Genomic DNA, 18,983 nt, shown 5'->3' with positions numbered 1-18,983 from the left:
TCTGAGCGAGCGCCAACCGGGCCGACATAGCTCTCGACTCACCAGGACGAGTTTATGCGATTTTTACACTCGATCTGATTTTTTGGCGGCGCGCCTCGCTCTCGCGAGACAGATATATGTCCCACGGCCATACAAGAGCCGCGCGTATAAAGACATCGAAGCGAAAGCCAACGAGAATTCCTCATCCCATCCTCGGCTCACCCTTTTCCCTCTTCGCCCGACCTCCTCTCCTCTCGTGGGCCTCGGTACCCCATCATCCTCTTTGCCACCATACTTGGTATACCCCTCTTCTTTCCCGGTCGTCTCCCTTCCCCTAACTTCGCCTCTACTGCCCCTCCGACTCCCACCACTCTTTCCGTTGGGCCCAAGAACGGGAACAAGAATACGAAGAGTCGAAGGGCCTCGCCCATAACCGGTTCACTCTCTCTCGTCATCGCGCTCCTCTACTCCGCCTGGACTAACCGGCAACCGACTAACTTACCTACCTGATCCACATAGATATGTACCCACGATCCGAGGAGACCCAATAAACTCTTGCTCGATCGCGACCGTTGCGCGACATACATTCGCGGATCCATTCGCGAACAGATTTCGGAGAACTCATCCGCGGTAAAATCGCCCGGTCGCCGGCGCTAATTCGCGGGCGTTAAACTGAAACTCGAGAGGCGGTTAACACCGACCCTAAAGATCTCGATGACGAGTTGTTTGGTCGATGCGCCTTAATGATACCGCCATTACCGTTCCTCCGCGTCTCCATGGAGAACGAAGAAGAGAGACGGAGACACCTGCGGTCGTTCGCGCGTCGCGAACCCGTAATTTCCACGTATACCGGGGGAGTGGCGAGAAAAAAGCGGTTCGACCAGCGACATCGCTCATCTGCCAAAAGAATGGTCCAATTTGCGAAACTCGTTTTACCGCGCGACGAAAAAGAGGTTCCATCGTTCGATGGCTCGTTCGCTCGTTCGCCGGGAGACACGCGAGCACGCGAGCAAACGAACGCTTCGCGACCAGAATAAGGGGGTTGTCGATTCGTCGCTCGTACCACGAAGAGGGAGGGAAAAGGATTTCTCGGAAGGGGGGGAGTGTACGGAGCGCGGGCAAGTACTCACGCATACGGGCCAGGCTCGCGAGCGAGCTCGCTTACTTGCGTACATAAGCAACGACAGGTAAGAGTGCAAAAGCGAGACCAAAGAGTTAAAAGAAGAAACGCTCGGAACAGCGTCCACTCATCACGCGGCGTGTAGCCGGCCTTTACATAAGCGACCATGCCGCCTGGCGGCGAGAGCGAACCAACGCTTTTACAACTCAATGCAGAGCCCTCCTGAAGGCCCCTCGGGGCTATCGTTCTCTCCTCCTCGCTCTTTCTCTCTCTCACTCGTGTCTCTCTTCATCCCCTCGATCTCTCCTTTCCGTCGCGTGTTTCTCTCCCTTAGGAGGACCAGTTGTAACAGCGTATGTACGCGCGTAGGTCTCCTCTGCCTCCTTTCTTCCTTCAAAAGACACTGTTCGCGCATTTATATTCCCGCGGAGAGACCGGCTTATTCGCGTCTGACGCGTTCGACGCCCGCAGACGAAGCATCGGGATGCGAAACAGTCCTCGGAATCATGTCGAGGACGACGCGTAACGCAACGATCATTTTTCCTCTCTACGATCAAAATTTAAACGTCCTGAGACAACGCTTTCCGATACTCAACGTGGACACCGGAAGAGACTCGATCGCCAAACTTAAGAGCGAGATAGGAAAGGTAGAGAACAATTGCTGAACGATACTCGAGAAAACGAGTAATGTTTGAAATATGAAAGATGCAGAAAATTAAACCGCGTAAGGATACATGATTGTTGGCGATATGGCTGACTTGCGTTAAATTGAGATAGGTGAAATACTCTATCGTCTATGATACGATCCATACACTACAGTTTAACATAGAAACAGGTGGCGATAAAACGTTGGACATAGAGCCATACCAATTAACTCGCGTTAAATTGAAATCACCAGCCATGCATACTCCCGTATATGCAAATTTATCCAGAAACTCTTCAACGCTCGTGCAGCGATCAAGATATATGGAGCGTGGTGAATTGGAAGGTATCTATACTCGACCGGACAGAAAGGAAGTTCTTTCAGCGCGAATTTCGACAAAACGTAGTCGATGAATCTCATTTTCAACATATTCAATGGAATATTTGAACTGCAACAAGTACACCACCGTCCGTGGAAAACGTGATCATAGGATTTCTGTCGTAAGGAAAAATGGTTTATCCGTTGAGGGATGGTTTTACTGCTACATATGTTAAAAGTCATGGGTAGATCCTACGTATGAACCCTAAGGCCTCTCACGTTCTGATAGGGAAGGTCTAGGGCCTACATTTTATCTAACCATAATTGATTTTACTTTGGGGAACATCACGTGTTCATACATTAGGCCCTAACGAGTCTGACAGTTCTAGTTACCAAGACATAGTCCTCAGCCATCCTCAACGGACGGAAATACGTTTTCAGAAACCGGACGTAGCGGCAAAGGACAACCCGCGCATTAAGTATGTATTTCGGCCAACCCACTGTGCCTGGAACTTGCGTCTTAATTAGCTCGATTAATAATTAATACGAGAGACTCACGGCCACCGAGCATTGCCTTCGCGCAAAAAACGATCGAGGGTCGAGGGTGAGAGGTACGAGGCGGAGAGACGGAGATAGGAAAGGGAAACGAAGAAAGAGTTAATTATCGCGTCTGTATGATTTCATCACGAACATAATAATTAACCGTACCCCTTCTTGTTCTTTTCTTCCCACTTTGTACGACAGCAGATACACAAGTCGTGAGATATCCAATATTAAAAACGGTTGATGGAGGCTCGCGTCTGCCAAGTGTAACGCAATCGCTATCGCCTCGGATACGTCGAGGCTTTAACGAAGCGCGACGCGATGATACGCTGCGTCGAGTAGCTGGTGTCTTTTATGCGGGTTATTATCGCGCGTGTTGGCGAAGCATCGCAGCGCGTCGCGTCCTTGCCTTTTCGCTTCGCTCGGTTGCTTCCGATGATCGACATCTCAACGATGAGAGCCAGATTCTTGATTCTCGTTCCCTTCGACGAGTTGAAACCCGCCTCGCGAGCAGATAATTGTTTTCCTGCGGTCGGGGGGGGATCTCTATCCGTATATCGGTGCGTGGCGCATCGAGGAAGCCCCTAGAGACCTGCCCACTTTTGCCAGCAACCAGCGGCCAGGTGTTCTCTTACCTTCCACGTCCCGTTGGAAGCGTAAACGAGGGAGCTACGCGACGGCGATTTACGTCCTCCCGAGCTGAATTGCGACTCCCATGCCCAACGTTTCAGAAACGTTCGATTCAGGGAATACGAACGTCCGGGACGCGAACCGACGAGAACGTAATCGATAACCCCGCCGATGTTATCCGACTATCTTGGACGATTCTCTAAATTGATTTCGAGGTCTTCGAACGGCGACATCTTCGTCGGAAAAGCCAAACGCCCCAGCTCTTATCTCCAGACAGCCCTCGCTTTTCTCTTATCCGCCACGCGTCTTCGTTTCCCTGTCGATCCTCCGACTTCCAGACGTTGTTTCGTTTAGCGAAACGTTCGCGATGGGACATTTGATACGGGGAAGAAAAACTCACGCGTGGGACTTTATTAAATATCTATAGGCGTTCTCTTGGTTACGTTACGTTTGCGACATACCCACCCTAATATACGAGTGTGTTTTTATCTGTATACGCGCGTCATCCTGCACGAAAGTTCGTAAACTAGGGGTGGGAACCCTCTCGCGTTAGAAGGTTATACATTCAGAATTTAGTTTTATATGATGCCATCCGCTACACGTCCATCAATCTGCGAGTGACCAGTACACGTTAACGGTGCAGAGCTTTTGTTGCGAGGTCATAGAAACGCGGCACACCGACATGGACGATGTGCTCTCGTTCGGCGATTCGGATGTTCATCGAGTTTTCGAACTCGCCGTGAAACGTACAACTTCGGACGCTCGGAATTTCAATGAGAACCGCCAATTTGGAACCTCGTTGGCAAGTCGACGCCATCTCGCGAGGCTCGTTGATCGTTCGACTCTTTGGTAATAATTCTGATTTATCGTGTCAATGATTCCTTGTACCATGGAGTCGTTACATTTCCTTGTTTAGACTTAAAGATCGTCGGTGGCTAGAAAGTTTCTCATCTATCGATTCACGGGCATGTACGATCGGATCTGGAATGCAGAGGAGCAGGACTGTGGAATGCAATCGATGATGTTTAATTGATAAAAACATAGTTGCTAACTGTTCGAGTAGCGCGTACAGGCTACTGTTCCACGTGTGCTCGAGAGGAATGGATAGTATCGGTAAGCTAATGGACGAGCCTCTTTAGAAGCGATAAGCGAAAAGTCGGAAAGGTACTGTCGTTGTTTGCTATGAGAGTAATAAGACACGGTCGTTACGATTTCTTGCTCGACGATTGCTTAAACAACCCCCAACCCCCCCTCCCCCTTGTCCGTGTTGCCTCGTAGTCAGAAGACGAGGATTGGATTTCACTAGCACGTGCTTGTACACGGAAGAAGAACACGTTATGGATTAAAGATAACGCGAAGTGGAAATTAACCTTGTGTTTATTAACCGTAACGATTCTTACCGTGTTCTTAATTAATTTTAATTTCGACAGTTATTTTTATGCTTGAAGATTATAATAACATTGAGCACTGAACGACTAATTAAGCGGGTAAAACTGGCCGAGGAAATTGCATTAACCGCGTCAAAGCAATCCGACAAAGTCGGTCGGGCGTAAAAGCATATGCGCGATTAACGTGTACGCACGATTACTTTACTTTATGCGGTTTCACGTAGCAGTTAATTATTTATCAGCCCATACACGTTACCGGACCGATAACTTTGCATATTATCGCGCGGAATTTGCTATATCTTGTACCCTCGCTCATTTTTTCACTTGCTTCGACGACGTATGCCTTCAGATTAATGGACTACGCTACAGTGGTTAATTTATAAATGAGCTCGTCACCTTGCAATGAAAACGTTTCGTCGTAATTATTGTGCTTATTTGTTTTATCCGCTCGATACGACGTAGACAACGAAACAAACATCATAAAATTATTTTGATTAAGGTGAACAGAAGTTAAGGAAAAACAAAACATTAATCATGGAAAACAATGGTTGTAATCTTCGTTTATCGAGGTAGGAAGTAGAAAGCGTTCAACTCGTAGCAAGTGACTTAATCGAAGTGTCCGACGGCAACTGTTAGGAGGCATCATGGCGGACACCGAATTCACAGTGATTTCAAAGTATCGTCTGAACATACTTTCTCGAAATATTAGGATACTTTTTTCAGTATTTACAGTAGGATACAAGTTTTTAATATATTTTGTTATATTGTCTAGTATTATTTATATTCGGAAAAAGAACGCGATGCATTTGCGATAACAAAAAAACAATCGTTTTACACGCGATGCATAAGTTAGTCAAACAAGGACGATGGCGATTGACCAATTAAGGAACGACACCGTGAAATCGGCAACACACTTCGCGAGGACCTTGGTAAACGTTGCCAATTATCTCGATAAATATTGCGTCGTTGGATCCTTGCACCCGATACGACCTGCGGGTTATTTATTAAAAAGGCCTGCCGGCAGAGTCTCGGGTATGAAATGTTGAAATTACTTTTGCCGAATGGTGGTTTCGTAACGCACGATTATCCAATATAAGCTTGCTTAATGGGCTCCGGGAAATTTTACGAGCCACTGTAAAAATGTCATCGGAGAATAATGCGAACGGACAAACGGTTCGATTATGATTACCTTTTTGCTTTAAGTGCATCGTTCCGAGTCACGCGAGTCGTCTAATGATTACGGTCGAATAAATAGGGGGAGGAGAAATGCGTCGGAATCTTACTCGGCGCGACACCGGTTTCCGCAGGAGATAATTTATCGGCAAGACCCATTTTTCGACCGATTCCTTCGTCACGATCATTAACCGTAGTGTCGCAATTATCGTGCGCTTTCGCCGTTAATGGCGAAAGCGAGATCCAAGCGGTTCGTGCATTCTAATTCGTTCGCTCTTCTTTTTTTTCTGCTCTTAACGAGAAACGTCGACCAAACGACGATGACAGAATAGTTAACGAGCATTTGTAATCATCGACGACGAAATTGTTGCGGCCAGCATTCTGTCCGGGTTATTTGTAGAACAACGTTTGAACACGACGTCTATGTTGCGAAAAAAAAAACGAATGCACGCGCCTAATGGATGTACATGAAAAAAGTTGTCCACGCAAATTACCAAATAAAATCTCGGTCTATTTACATTTTGGGCGACTACCAAGACAGCCATGCAATTAAGATGCTAATCGACGCGCGCAAGCCGTACGCGTGGTTTATGCGAGGAGAAAGTTAACACCGAACACGATACATAGTTCCAAGTGGGTTTGGGAGTCGAGGTTCCGTGTTTCGTGGGCTTGATTTCTTCTAGATTCGAAAATAAATGAATAGTTTTCAAGCTCTGAGATTTCTTCGTTTTGTAAGAAGGAATCTTCAATGTTTTATTAAATCGCAAATGATGCACCAAAAGTTGATTACACAACGTTCTACAAGACACGAATAATGCTCGTGAACCGCGCGATCGACATTAATTCCAACGGCGCGGGCGTTGCAACGATACTTGAGCAATACATGAATTACAAAGATGATTCACAGTCAACGGAATACCCAATTATTCGTGTTTGCTTGAAAACAACAATTACATCAAAGCCTTGTCAGAAGCGCAACAAGAAACACGAGGAGCAAAAAGTAAATTCCGAGCAGAGAATGAACTTGCACATACACACACGTGCGCGTGCAGGGTATCTTAAACAGGGTTGTTCGAAACATCGAGTACGAGGTCTGTGTATTATAAAAACATGTGTCCGGGAACGTTTAATGTTATAACGACGTGAATGCCTTCGCAATAAATGCTCCATGATATTCGATGCATTTAGATAAATACTTCCGTGTGATCAAATCGAACGTGGATTTTTTTGAATGGTAGGATTGTATCTAAACAGATCTCTGTAATACGGTGCAAACGTTTTATTTTGCCCCTGTACACCCAAGGGTCTTTAAGAGTCCCAAAGCTCTACAGAATTTAAACCAGATAATCTTAGAGTCATACGGGCGGTCCTACTTTAGCAGCTACATGTATTTAACACGAGGATTGGTACTCCAATGGAGGAAGCACTCGAATACTCGAGTGTCCAAGAAGTGCTCTCGAGGACGAAAGTATAGAACTCGGAAAAACATAAATCGATTCTAAAAGTCGGTGTATGAATTTAATAATTATGTAGAAAATTTCGAAAATTATTCAACACGATTCATACCGCGCGTAAAACGCGAACGGTCACGTTACGCATGAGTCACACGTTTCCGTTGACTACAAATTCGATAACATTGATACGTCCTTTATCAGAAAACATATCGAACAAACTTGTAACCATTAGCAGAAAGACATTTGAGCCTACAAAAAATCAATCACAACCTCGGATTACGTGTTGCTCACAAATGAACCGTAAACAGACCCACAAAGTCAACAACAATCAACACGCACTAAACCGTATGTCAAGAATTGTTCCGGACACACGTCTACTCTTATCCTCGGTTCGCAGAATTCGTACCGGTAGTCTCAACCAACCGTTCCGAAACACCCTGTATATAGAAGCGTCACAAGCACACGTGTACAAATAATCCTAAGATGGCAGCAACGGAGATGCACCTTGCGCTCGATGGAACGGAAAGCCAACGGGATTTCCGGCTGGTTACGTACCACTGTCTGCGTCCATTCCGCGGTGGCATCGCGAGAGCTGGACGACAGTCGTTCAACGTTATCGTGAAAAACAATGGAAACACGGTTCAACCGAAATCGCAGCCGAGAAAAGCGAACCGCGGCGACACGGCGGCCATGTTGATCTCTCGCCTACCCCATTGGCTGCCAGCGCCCGCGAGCACGCACGACCGTGGCGCCGCGGCGCGTCGTTCCATACTCGCATCGACCGGTTCTTGTAGCTGTGCGCCGAGAGCTCGAATCCCAAGTCCCATCATGCTCCCACGCTGCTATGGCGTCGCCATATTGGCCGAACGGCGAGTTCGAGCCGGGGTCTGCGCAGGTCGGATGCCGCGGAGGCAACCTTCGCCTCGGATACACCCACGTCGCGCGGATTTCGCTATTAGATTTTTCATTCCTCGATACGCATTTTTCATGATCGATTCAACGCAGGAAGCGGCTTCAAGTGCGCGATTATCGAGTGATACACGCACCGTCGACTCCGGGAACTCTGGTTCCCGAGAGGAAAGCACGTGGACGCGAGAGCCTCGCGTTTCTAGGTACGTTCAGCCGATCAGCATGACAGCGCGCGCGTGTGTGTGTGCCAGCAATGTGATCAGATATTACGGATTTTACATGTCCGCCCTGTGCTGGCTACCGTAATTATTGCTACGTAGGGGTGCACAGGTATCCGGGAGCCACGGGTCAAACATCAATTTTTATGGGGATCATCTTTGGGGACACGAAAGTTTCTTACCGGCATAATATTGCTCAGGTATTCGTTATTTTCGGGACGTATTTTGCCTGATCGAATGGAGTACCTCTTGTCTCCAAGGACTCGAGTGTTTCGTATACCACGTGTTACCAAAAAGGTCGAAATGAGATTACTTTAGTACCTTCGTTGCAACCAGTTAGTTGGAAAATTACTCGTCATAGATAGCGCTGCATTCGTAGTTATTTACTTTAATGTAGAGTATGCTTTTAATTATACGAATATAGAATTTATTAAGTATGCTAATAGAATATTCTGAATGGAGTGTGAAATGTAATGTCACAATGGCCTACAGACCAACTTTAATTATTTACAACAGCATGAAACACGCAATCGTCGCTGTCACGTGTAATGTGGTGTCCACTTAAAAGGATAAATGTGTGAACCATGTGTGAAGATTATGCAGAAAAATAAATAGCTATTTCTTCCTTTCTACAACAGAAGTAGTAAAATTTCGAGCACTTCTATCTGGTAACGAACTTTCAAGATCTGAACCGGCTCAAGCTACACTCGAGTTTCATATTTGAAATTTTAACAAGTACGAATGAATAATTTCATATGAGTTTCATTTCGTCATGTCCCACACGGAAGGTTAACAAACATGGTCACATTGAATGTGCAAAGGAACGACAGAATAGAGTAAATATTCAATTTACGCTTTGGTTCTAGACGACCGAAGCGAGCCGAGAAATACGGTCGAGACGTAAAAATTATGTGGTTTCTCGCGTTCGACGATACGCGTTCAGCAAACCTTTCTCGATGAATCGTACTACGCGTGCGTTGCCTGATCGCACACGCTCGTACATATAAGCGTATGCGTCTCTAGGGGTGTAGGCGTGTTTGTGCCTGCGCGGTAAACCATGAACGCTTATGAAGTGTTTATAAAAAGTTTGATAAACGAACCATTCGTCGACTCAAGAAAAAGCACTCAAATGAAAACGTAGATACCGTGCATGAAATGCGAACGACCCACGATAAATGCGCGCACGCTACACGAGTTCTTGAATAGGCAAGTGTGGACATACGTAGCTTAACATTATTGCGAAAGTCTCAATCACTAAAATATTGTTAACGTCTAGGATCTTGGCAATTAAAATATTTTAACAAGCGATACTTTCCTAAATATTGTAAGTGCTTGTGCGACGAGAAAAAAAAAGTACAGTAGCCACAGACAGGCCTGGAATTATAAATAAATCGTCCGGAAACGGCACCGCCGCGCGGAATCCGTTCGAGAAGGAAAAACAAGTGGGCCCAAGCAGCGCCACATGTTGAAAATAAGTCATCATCTAGAAGCAACTTTTTCCATGCGGAGAACTCGAAATAATACAACGCCTGCCTTATATTACCGTAACTTTAAAAAAAAAAGAAGGGAAAATAAATCGTTCCAAGTTGGTTAATAACTCGTATCAAAAGTTGGCGAAACGAAACTTTCGCAATTACCTTCACGCTTTTACGAAAACGGGCAAAAATTACTTCCACGCGAACCGATATAACTCTCAATGAGTTCCCAACGGAAATAAGAACCGTGCGATTTTACTTCCTACCGATTCGTCTCGCTTTCTCCTCGACAGCCGAAGTTTCTACCCCCGAAGATATTCTGACCCAGGAATCTCGAAGAGTTGCCGATTGCCAGCTGCCAACTACACGTTTTTTTGTCGCGTATCCTGAATTTACGCACGCTGCGCTTCGTGATTGCGTCTTCAAGTTTGTATCCTCGAAGATATTCCATTCGTGGAATTCCGGGGAGCTACCTTCGCCGTCGCTAATCGCAAGCCGCCGACTACTCGCCTTTTTACCTCGCCCGCCGATCTCCGTATATTGTCTTCGCTGATTATTCCACGCCTCAAAGTTTGTATCTCCAAAGATATTCCTCCGGAGGAATTCCAAGAGGTCGCCGGTGACCAATCGCACCTGTTAGCTATACGTTCTTTTCGCCACGCGTATCCGTTGCGCCTGGCGATTACTCTATGCCTTAAAGTTTGTAATCCCCGACAACATCTCGCCACCCATGGAATGCTAAGAAGATGTCTCGTCTTCGGGAGCTGGTGGTGCGCGGTGGCTGTATCGCGAACGAAACCCACCGGATAGTTTCGCCACGGAGCTAATTTACGCGAAGTCGAGCAATAAACATCGCGTCTCTCGCTAGAGAATACCGCCGAACGTGCAACACAAACGCACACCGGCGAAGAACGGAGCGAGAGGGAAAAGCGACAAAGTGCGTTCGTGTGTACGAACGAGAAGCATACGCACGTAGGGCGCAACAGTAGCCGTAGCGCCGGTTAATTAGGGTTTAAGTTTATGAGGTGCAGGCGCGCACGCCCCACCCCCGCCTACCCCGTTCCACCTATCCCCCACCTTCCACCCTTTGGTTCGTCGCTTCTCCGTCGCCCTTTCTCACTAGGTTCAGCCGTTTCTCTCTCGCTCTTCGCTACACCCCCACGGACCCATCCCCTGCGCGCGATTCACCAAACCACCACCAGCGGCGGCAACATCGTCCTTTGCATTCTACGCGCATACATATGCTTACACGGCAGGGATTAATATGTGCGTGTGCACACGAGGATATCAAACTTCACACGCGAGAGCAATAACAAATGTTGGACGTTCACAGCTTCACAGGTTTATCGCCGTTACCGCCGATTTACGCGCGCCCGTGATAAAAAAAAAAGGAGAGAGAGAGAGAGAGAGACGGAATGAGAGGATAGGGATAACGGCTCGGCTACCGAAAGGACGGTGATTACCGTCGCCCAAATGAAAAACCCGATACATTATGAGCTTTTCAGTGGGAACGGCCGAGACCGTGCTATCTCATATTTGCTCCTGAGGATTCCCGTTTGACGCGATTTTTTAAAGATGTTCCCTCCCGATGCTGTTCGCATGTTCGGAGTCATTTAGAAAGCCGTCCAAACGACTTCATCGCGCGGTTCGGTATCTTAACCTTCGGAGGATCCTTAACCGGTCGTTTCGAGATCGTTGCATACAGAAGACGTCATCGGTTAAAGGGAACTTAAGTTCTCGCCCTATTATGATAACCAAAACGCGAAAAAATAGAATAATCCACGGTGCTTGTCTACCTTCGTAGTATTCATCAGTGAAATTTCATCGGAGCCCGATAATTTAAGACTGTCCAGACAGAAACACGCGGTGAAAGTGACGTCGAAGTGTTTCCCAAAAAGAGGCACGATTAACGCCACGATATCGTTGAACGCGCTTCAAGGCGTATGTAGCAATATATTTTGGTAACGAGACAGTGACCTCTGTTTCTCGAACCAGCTGCTCTTCTTGATTCCTTTTCTTGGCTTCGTTTCCCCTTCACGGTTACATCCATTGTCTAGCGACAGATCCATTAGAGTCGTTGATAGCGGCAGAGGTCTGCTGAGCTTTAAATAATAGCATTTTAGAAGGCATCCTAGAACCCGAGTATTCTCAATCCCGCGTTTCCTCGCACTTTTATATCATTTATAATTTATAAAGTTACGCGCAGAGGAACTAATAAGTACGCAATCTAATCTTAAAGTGAAACGCGGGCTTGCTGTCGCTACGCGTTAGCAAAATAAGCGATCGGTGATCCTGTTATTAACGGGCTTCGTTTAACTCACAGAAGGCATTAATTCCCGTCGTGAAACGGCTACGTGAATTACATCGAATCGTGATGTTTCAGCGATCGCCACACACGCTCCGCCATGAAAATTCATGTCCTTCTCGATTCTCGTTGATTCTTGCACGCACACCATCCACGTGGGCATTATGACGATAAAATTACCATTACATTTTCAGACCACTTAAGCTTCCGATGTCACATATCGCGCGTTCTCGATCGTATCGTTTTCTCGCTACCATCGGCCCGATCCAGGAATACGCCAGCCGCAATGGCCGTCGCGATGTTGAGGGTTTTCTTGATATTTCGCTCCCGCGAGCGATATCATCTCTCTGTCTTGCTTGAGATATTAGAACCATGACGTCCATAAACATTGCTCGATTTAATTAATAATAATCTAAAAAGATCTCCCTTCATGTTAGCCTGAAATTGAATAATACAGGATGCGGTGCGAACGTACAAACGCGCGAACCTGGCTTGATAGCTACTGTGCGAAATAACTTGGCCGCTTTAGCCAGGATTCGACACTCATAAACTTTTAAACGTTTAGTCCAAAATTCGATACCAATCTTGAATCCTTTGTTCTCTCATGATCTGTTAACCAATTCCTGTTTATTCGGGTAACGTTAGCCCCGGTACGAGACAGCGGCTTCCTAACCGAAAATGGAACGCTCCCGCGACGACCAGGTAGAAATTGAGTCCTCGAAGGATCGCGTGTGAGTCGCGCGGCTATTCTCTATCATTTATCCGGGCCGTGTACCGAGCAGAAGGTGTCGTCAACAGCTCATAAAATCGGATCGGGCTGGATGCGGGCGCCATCAATCTCGTCCAGTCTGGAAAAGGGGATTCGGCGTGCTCGCGTGCTACGAACTGACGATATCAGCCGGAAATCTCCTGTCGCAGGTTGGTCTCGCGCGAAACGTTGCATCGCGTGTTGCCATGCTACTGCGGTCGGACAAAAACCAACCAGAGATAAGGCCACCTCTTGGAAGAAGGGCTGAATCGGGTCGGTGGAAAGGGGGATGGGGGAGGGTCCGCGTGATACGGCTGGGTTTCGAATGCACCGGTGCAAACGAGTCCGCCACTCGACGAAACTTCGGGCGTTCCCTCTTTCGTGATCTCCCGCGATATTCTTCGGGTCGAGCGCTTCCACGTTGCACACGTTTATGCAGATACGCGCGCATAGCCGTGGCCGGCCGGCCGGCCAGCCGAAGGTGTGCGCAAAAACTCGCGTGGGAATGCAGAAATGCAGTTCCTTCTTCGCTCGCCGCGAGGAGGTCTCTTTGCGGATCGTTGTTCTTACATCAGATAAGTCTGTCCACGCCAAAAAACGGTGGTATCGTTAACGAGTTCAAGTGCACACACTGGAGTACGTCAAGTTAATTGCACGCCGAGACACGTACTCTAACCTCTAGTACCTTCCTTTATAACCGTCTCGGCGAAACTCGTATGCCTCGCGTCCTCGATAATACGGAGACTCTCACTTGTTGGCTTGCTTATCGATAGAAAATGGGGGCATTACTCACGAACCTGTCCCGTGTTTTGGCTAGTTTTAGTAGTGTAAAAGTACTTTATATTTAAATAGAAACTTTCAAAGACGACATATATCTGGATTCGCCAACTATTTCGCGAAAAAGTGGGGGACTTTTCCTCGATACCTGAACGAATACACGGGCTCGCATAGCACCCGCGATTTCACTTATCATTACGTATGGTGGTGGGGGACAGGGGCGATGGCGAAAGGTATATATGTATCAGGGTGCGGTATATAATATATATCTAACTGCGCGGCGCCACGTAATTAAATCATGCCGACGGTTTTGCAATTAAACTCGATTATTTGCTCGTCGCTAGCCACCCCGGACCGTTCTCGATTTAACTCTTTCAAGCCCCGCGCATTCACCCTACGGCACCCTTTACACCCATTCGTACGATGCAATATCCTTCCACTTGGTTCTCCCGATCCAGCGAGCGTCTCCTCGGCTATTTCGAGGCGCATTCCTCCCGAACGTTTAATTGGTGACAAAATTCAATTAACATTTAATCAAAGAAACGGTTAGTTAAGAATCATAAATAATGTTCCTTCGAGGAGCAAACGATGCGATTCTCTCGGAATATTTTAGGACGACTGTCGTGAAAAAAAGTCCAGGAAATTCGGTCTAAGGTTGACTCCGTGAATTTGCATTGTAGAAGGTTAAGGTGCAGCAGGTAGTCCCGGTCCTTCCCTGGTTTATACGATGTGGTTGTTACGGGTAATAAAACGGCACCACCGTGACCATGCTTAAATATCTGTGTACAACCGGCGAAATTTAATGACCGTTTTCATACTTTTTTGCGTGTTCTCGGCGACTAACAATAGCACGGTACTCGAACGAAAAAATCTGGGTTGTTCGAAAGTCAATTGCACTCGCAAATAAAAAATAAAACTCGATAATAAAAGCTTATTCGCGTAATTGTAGGTTCAAACAGAGATGTTTTCAGAAACTAAGGCGATAAATATTCGAACGTTATCTTTCACAAAACGAGGTTTTATCTCGAGGAAGATATTCCTGACCGTACAGACATTCGAAATTTAGAAAGCGTCAGGGCGCGGCGAGCGGTAAAAAGATCCTATCCGAATAGTAGAAAAACGTGCAGACCACCGTGCCATGTCCCGAAACTTTCACCGAACGAAAAGCGTCGCCTGCTTTTTTCCTCTGAAAATAACAAAGTACTCGGGGCTCTAATAGGGGGTAGAGGATGACTTTCACCGAGGAAAGTCAGTTTCTCTGCTTTTTACTGCCCCCCCTTGGTAAACCCACCCCTGCTTCGGGAAAGGTGCACAGTCGAGACGCAATTCCCAGGCAATAAAAAAGTAAAAGTCCCGGTTCTTTTGTCGTCGGGCGCGCGACGGCATAAAACATCCTTCGACGGTTAAGGAAAAAAACAAGAATCCCTGGAGCTCCGAGTGAAACTCGCTCAAAACGAATATTTTTATGCTTGCGATGCTTCAAAAAATTTTGTTAAAATTCTTCTTTATGTATCAGCCACAGAATAAATGTATTTTCCTATGAATTTAATTTCCGCACAGGCTAATACCGACGCAATTATTAACGAGAACGGTTAACAAAATCGCGGTAATATTAATTGCTTTCGTCCATCCTCTTAGAAATCTGATAATATCACGCATCGCGGATCGTTAAGGATCTTGTTTCGTTTTAGTCGCACCCCCAGCTGAGTTTCCCGGGTTCTGTTGGGGTAGCACGTTTGTGTCTCGTTCTGCGCCGTGTAATAGGGAGAGCAAAACGGAGGATGCGACAATATCCGGCGCGCCGGCGTCCGACAACTGATAACGCCAAGGGATGTTTATGTATGTGTTCATAATATGTTTCGAGTTATGCTCAACCCTTTCGAAGCATCGAAGCATCGGAGCTACCGTAAAACCACTTGAATCTAGAGACTCGTGAAATTGTTGCGAACGTAGAGCGTGCGTTTCCGAGAATAATATTACCGATGATATCCGAGTAGAAAAGTAGCTGGGGTTAAATAAAGCAAGAAACCCTCGAAGCTCTGAATTATAACACTCGAGAGGCTTGGCTCGATAATTTAAGGTCTCATCGATTTAATGTAACGCGAAAGAAATATTAAAAATGAACGAGTAAATGTACTTAAGTTGAGGGGTCGGTTGATAATTCGCGGGAAATTTTATCTATGCCGAATGAATAAAGTTGTAAAAAGAGAGTGCTTTTAAGGAAAAGTGAAAGTAGGCGTTGATTTGCTATTGCATTATTTCGTACAATTGTTCCTAAGTATAGTTATACTTGCATAGAGGAGAAGAGGGAGAGAGTGGAGAGGAGAAGGGTGATAGGGGAAGAAGGGACGGGGAAAAGAAGAGGCGGCCATTTCTCTCCATGGGAGCTGGTGTAATTTACGTGAGGACTGAAGATAGCGAAGGGACTTAATTCACGTTCCGCCGGGCGAAAAAATAGGATAGAACCACTACCACGGGACGGAACCAGTTCATTCGCTGCTCTTAATTCTCGTTACAACGAGAACGCCGTCCTTATCCGCGGCCAATTACCTAAGCTTATTAACTATTCCGGATAAACGAATCTCTTGAGCGAAATGCGAAATTCTCGGGCAGCTAAAACGCTTCTTCCCCGAACCACGAACGATCCGCAATAGAAATAAAAACGGCGCAACATTTTCCCCTAAACAAAACTACCGGGGCGAAATGGGGGCATTCTCGGCTGCCGGGTCGGCCCGTGACATTCCGCGAGCAATTATTCCCGATAGAAAAGAATTACTCACACATGAACGTACACGTACGTTGAAGCAGAGCTCGAGTTTCCTCCAGCGTCTCGGGAGCCATAATACACCTCCGTCGGGTGAAATAATAGTTCAGCCTGGATGCCACACCCAGTATTGTGTGTATACTCGTACTTAGATCTCCCCGCGTCGCCTTATGCGCTTGCTTTGGCATTTTACGTAGGTATACATATCGATGATATACACGTTCTATCTTGGACACACGCGACACACGGACACCCCCGGTACAAGTGTACAAACGGTAGACGCGCGCGCAACATACACGTAAACGTACAAAGACAAACACGTAGAGGACCCGTGGCTGGGTCTCCAAGATAGCGAGATACGAATGTCGAGGGAAAGAGACTGCCGGAGACCTGGAGAGCGAAACGAGGAGAAGGAGGGACGGAGAGACAAAGGAAAGAGAAAGTGAGAGAACGGTAGCGACGAGAGGGAGACAGGGAGAGACCAGTCGGGGGTTGGTTTGGAAGAATGGTGGGGTTGTAGAAGAACGAAAAGGGGGTTCCACGGGGATGATGGCGGTGGTTCTCCGTTCGTTCACGTTCGCTTCCATGTCCCTGCAGACGTCCCGGCCGCTGATCTATGATTCCCTCGCGCATAGCGGGCCGCATAACTCTCGTCTTATACCTCTCGGTGAGATCTGGACGATGATATTGCTTATCCGCGTATTCGAACCGCGATCCACACAAAATTTCCCCCCATCTCGAAAACAAAGAGGGGCGACGCGTCGGAAGACAGGGAAAGATTGGTCTCGCGCCTCTCGGGGTGGAAAATTCACCAGCTCATTCCACCAGGATAAAAATATTCCCCGGGAATTTCAAATAGGATAACATTCTGTCAATTTATAGTTAATAAATTTAAGAGCGAGCAGTAGGGTGGAGGGATTTTTCTTGAGAGGGTGCATAAACTTCGCGACCATTTATCCTGGGACACGCCTTCGGTGTATGAACGTGGAAAAAAGTCAATAAAGTGTAATCGATTGCGCGAAGAACGACGTGGTATATTACGAAGAGCTTTGTATTGATTTGAAGAAGAAGATTCATGGAAGAAGCGACATTTTTCTTGGATCTGATTAATATAGACGCAAGAAGGGGTTTGATACGATCGCAGACAGATTAACGGAACGCGAACTATCGCAGAGACGTATCCGTAAAGAATAACGGAAGACCACGAAATGCATAAATTCTATTATGACCCTCCGGCGCAGTCTGAGGCATGGTATTACTAAACAACGTTGTCTCTGGCCGGAAGCCTGGAAAAGAATGGAATAAGAGAGACAGAAACGACTCGCGGAGGAGATAGGACGAGCGAGGAGAAGGAGGCGTCCGCCCCATTCCTTGCGCGGGTTTTCAGCTCGTGCAAGCGGTTAACGCAGCCATTTCACGCCTCGGGAAGCATCCAGTTTCCTCATCCGAATTCTAACCGAATTCACGGAAACCACTCCACGGAGGAGGTACGAGGATTTCTATTTAGCAAAGAGCGGAAGATGGCGGAGACAATTGAGGGAGGGCGAGGGGAAGAAATGTCTCTTGCCGTTGAGAATTAATCCGTTCGGTCTTACAATCGTCCCCGTGAAGTCCTCAAATCCTATTACAGGAGAGACACTTTGACTCGTTTACTCATCTAGGAACCGAGCTTTTCTTGCCTTCCACCCCAACAACGATTTACACGTAGCGGACACTGTTACGTTCCGTGAACTGTATGCTCGAGTTCCAGGTAATATTTCTCATTACCGATCTGTTTTATTGCAATGCATCTCGAGTGCAATTTATCAGGTGTTGAGATTCTTTTGCCTATGTGATAACGGAGATCTCTGAGTCAACACGATCCGCGAATGGATAAGCCGGATATCGAGATGCTTCTATCATGCAGCTCATCGGCCCGAATAACCCTCCATCAATGGGGATCTTCCCATCCCTAGGCGTTTAATCCTTCGTCGCTCGGTGGCAATCGAAGGAGGGGTTGCTACTTGACCCACTCCCATGCCACTTTTTGCACCCTAATCATGCACCATTTTCACGATAAATTTACGAATGGGTTAAAACTGCAAAATTGCAAATTAAAGCGGCAATTAACGAAAACAAATCGCGTCTCAGCGCCGGCTGCTATCGTCGCATAATCATTTCACCGCGTACAAGAGAAATAAGCGGAACGAAATTTCGCGTCGGGGAGCAGCGATCGCGGGAATATACTCTTCCCCATTGAATCGAGCGTGTACGTTGTCCCGATATCGACGCTACATCTATTCCACGGAGAATTTCCATATAGAATTCGACTTATGGCGGGTGGTGGTTGCGCGAAACTGTCGCTGCGCCATCGAATTTTTACCGGGGGTGGGGGTAGGTGGGCAGAGGGCCGTTTTGCCAGGTTTACCTCGTAAATCCGGCCGCGCGACCCTTTCCGCGTTTTTCGCGGCGGAATGGCCTAAAGTGAGTATCGATCAGAAAGTCTGAGGGAATTACGGTCCATGAGCGATTCTCCATTGCCTATACCAAGTGGTTATAT

At 46.9% G+C, this 18,983-nt stretch overlaps 1 protein-coding gene across 2 annotated transcripts in view; it reads right to left on the bottom strand.

Moving 5' to 3' along the window:
• The window catches only part of LOC128888935 (homeotic protein ultrabithorax-like), a 121,282-nt gene that overhangs the window by 57,111 nt on the left and 45,188 nt on the right, over positions 1–18,983 (bottom strand). The gene's annotated exons all lie outside the window — the stretch shown is intronic.

This window comes from Hylaeus anthracinus, unplaced genomic scaffold (assembly GCF_026225885.1).
Source record: "Hylaeus anthracinus isolate JK02 unplaced genomic scaffold, UHH_iyHylAnth1.0_haploid 11994, whole genome shotgun sequence".
NCBI lineage: Eukaryota > Metazoa > Arthropoda > Insecta > Hymenoptera > Colletidae > Hylaeus > Hylaeus anthracinus.
Note: the sequence above shows the minus strand (reverse complement) of the source record. Positions and strands in the feature narration are given on the sequence as shown.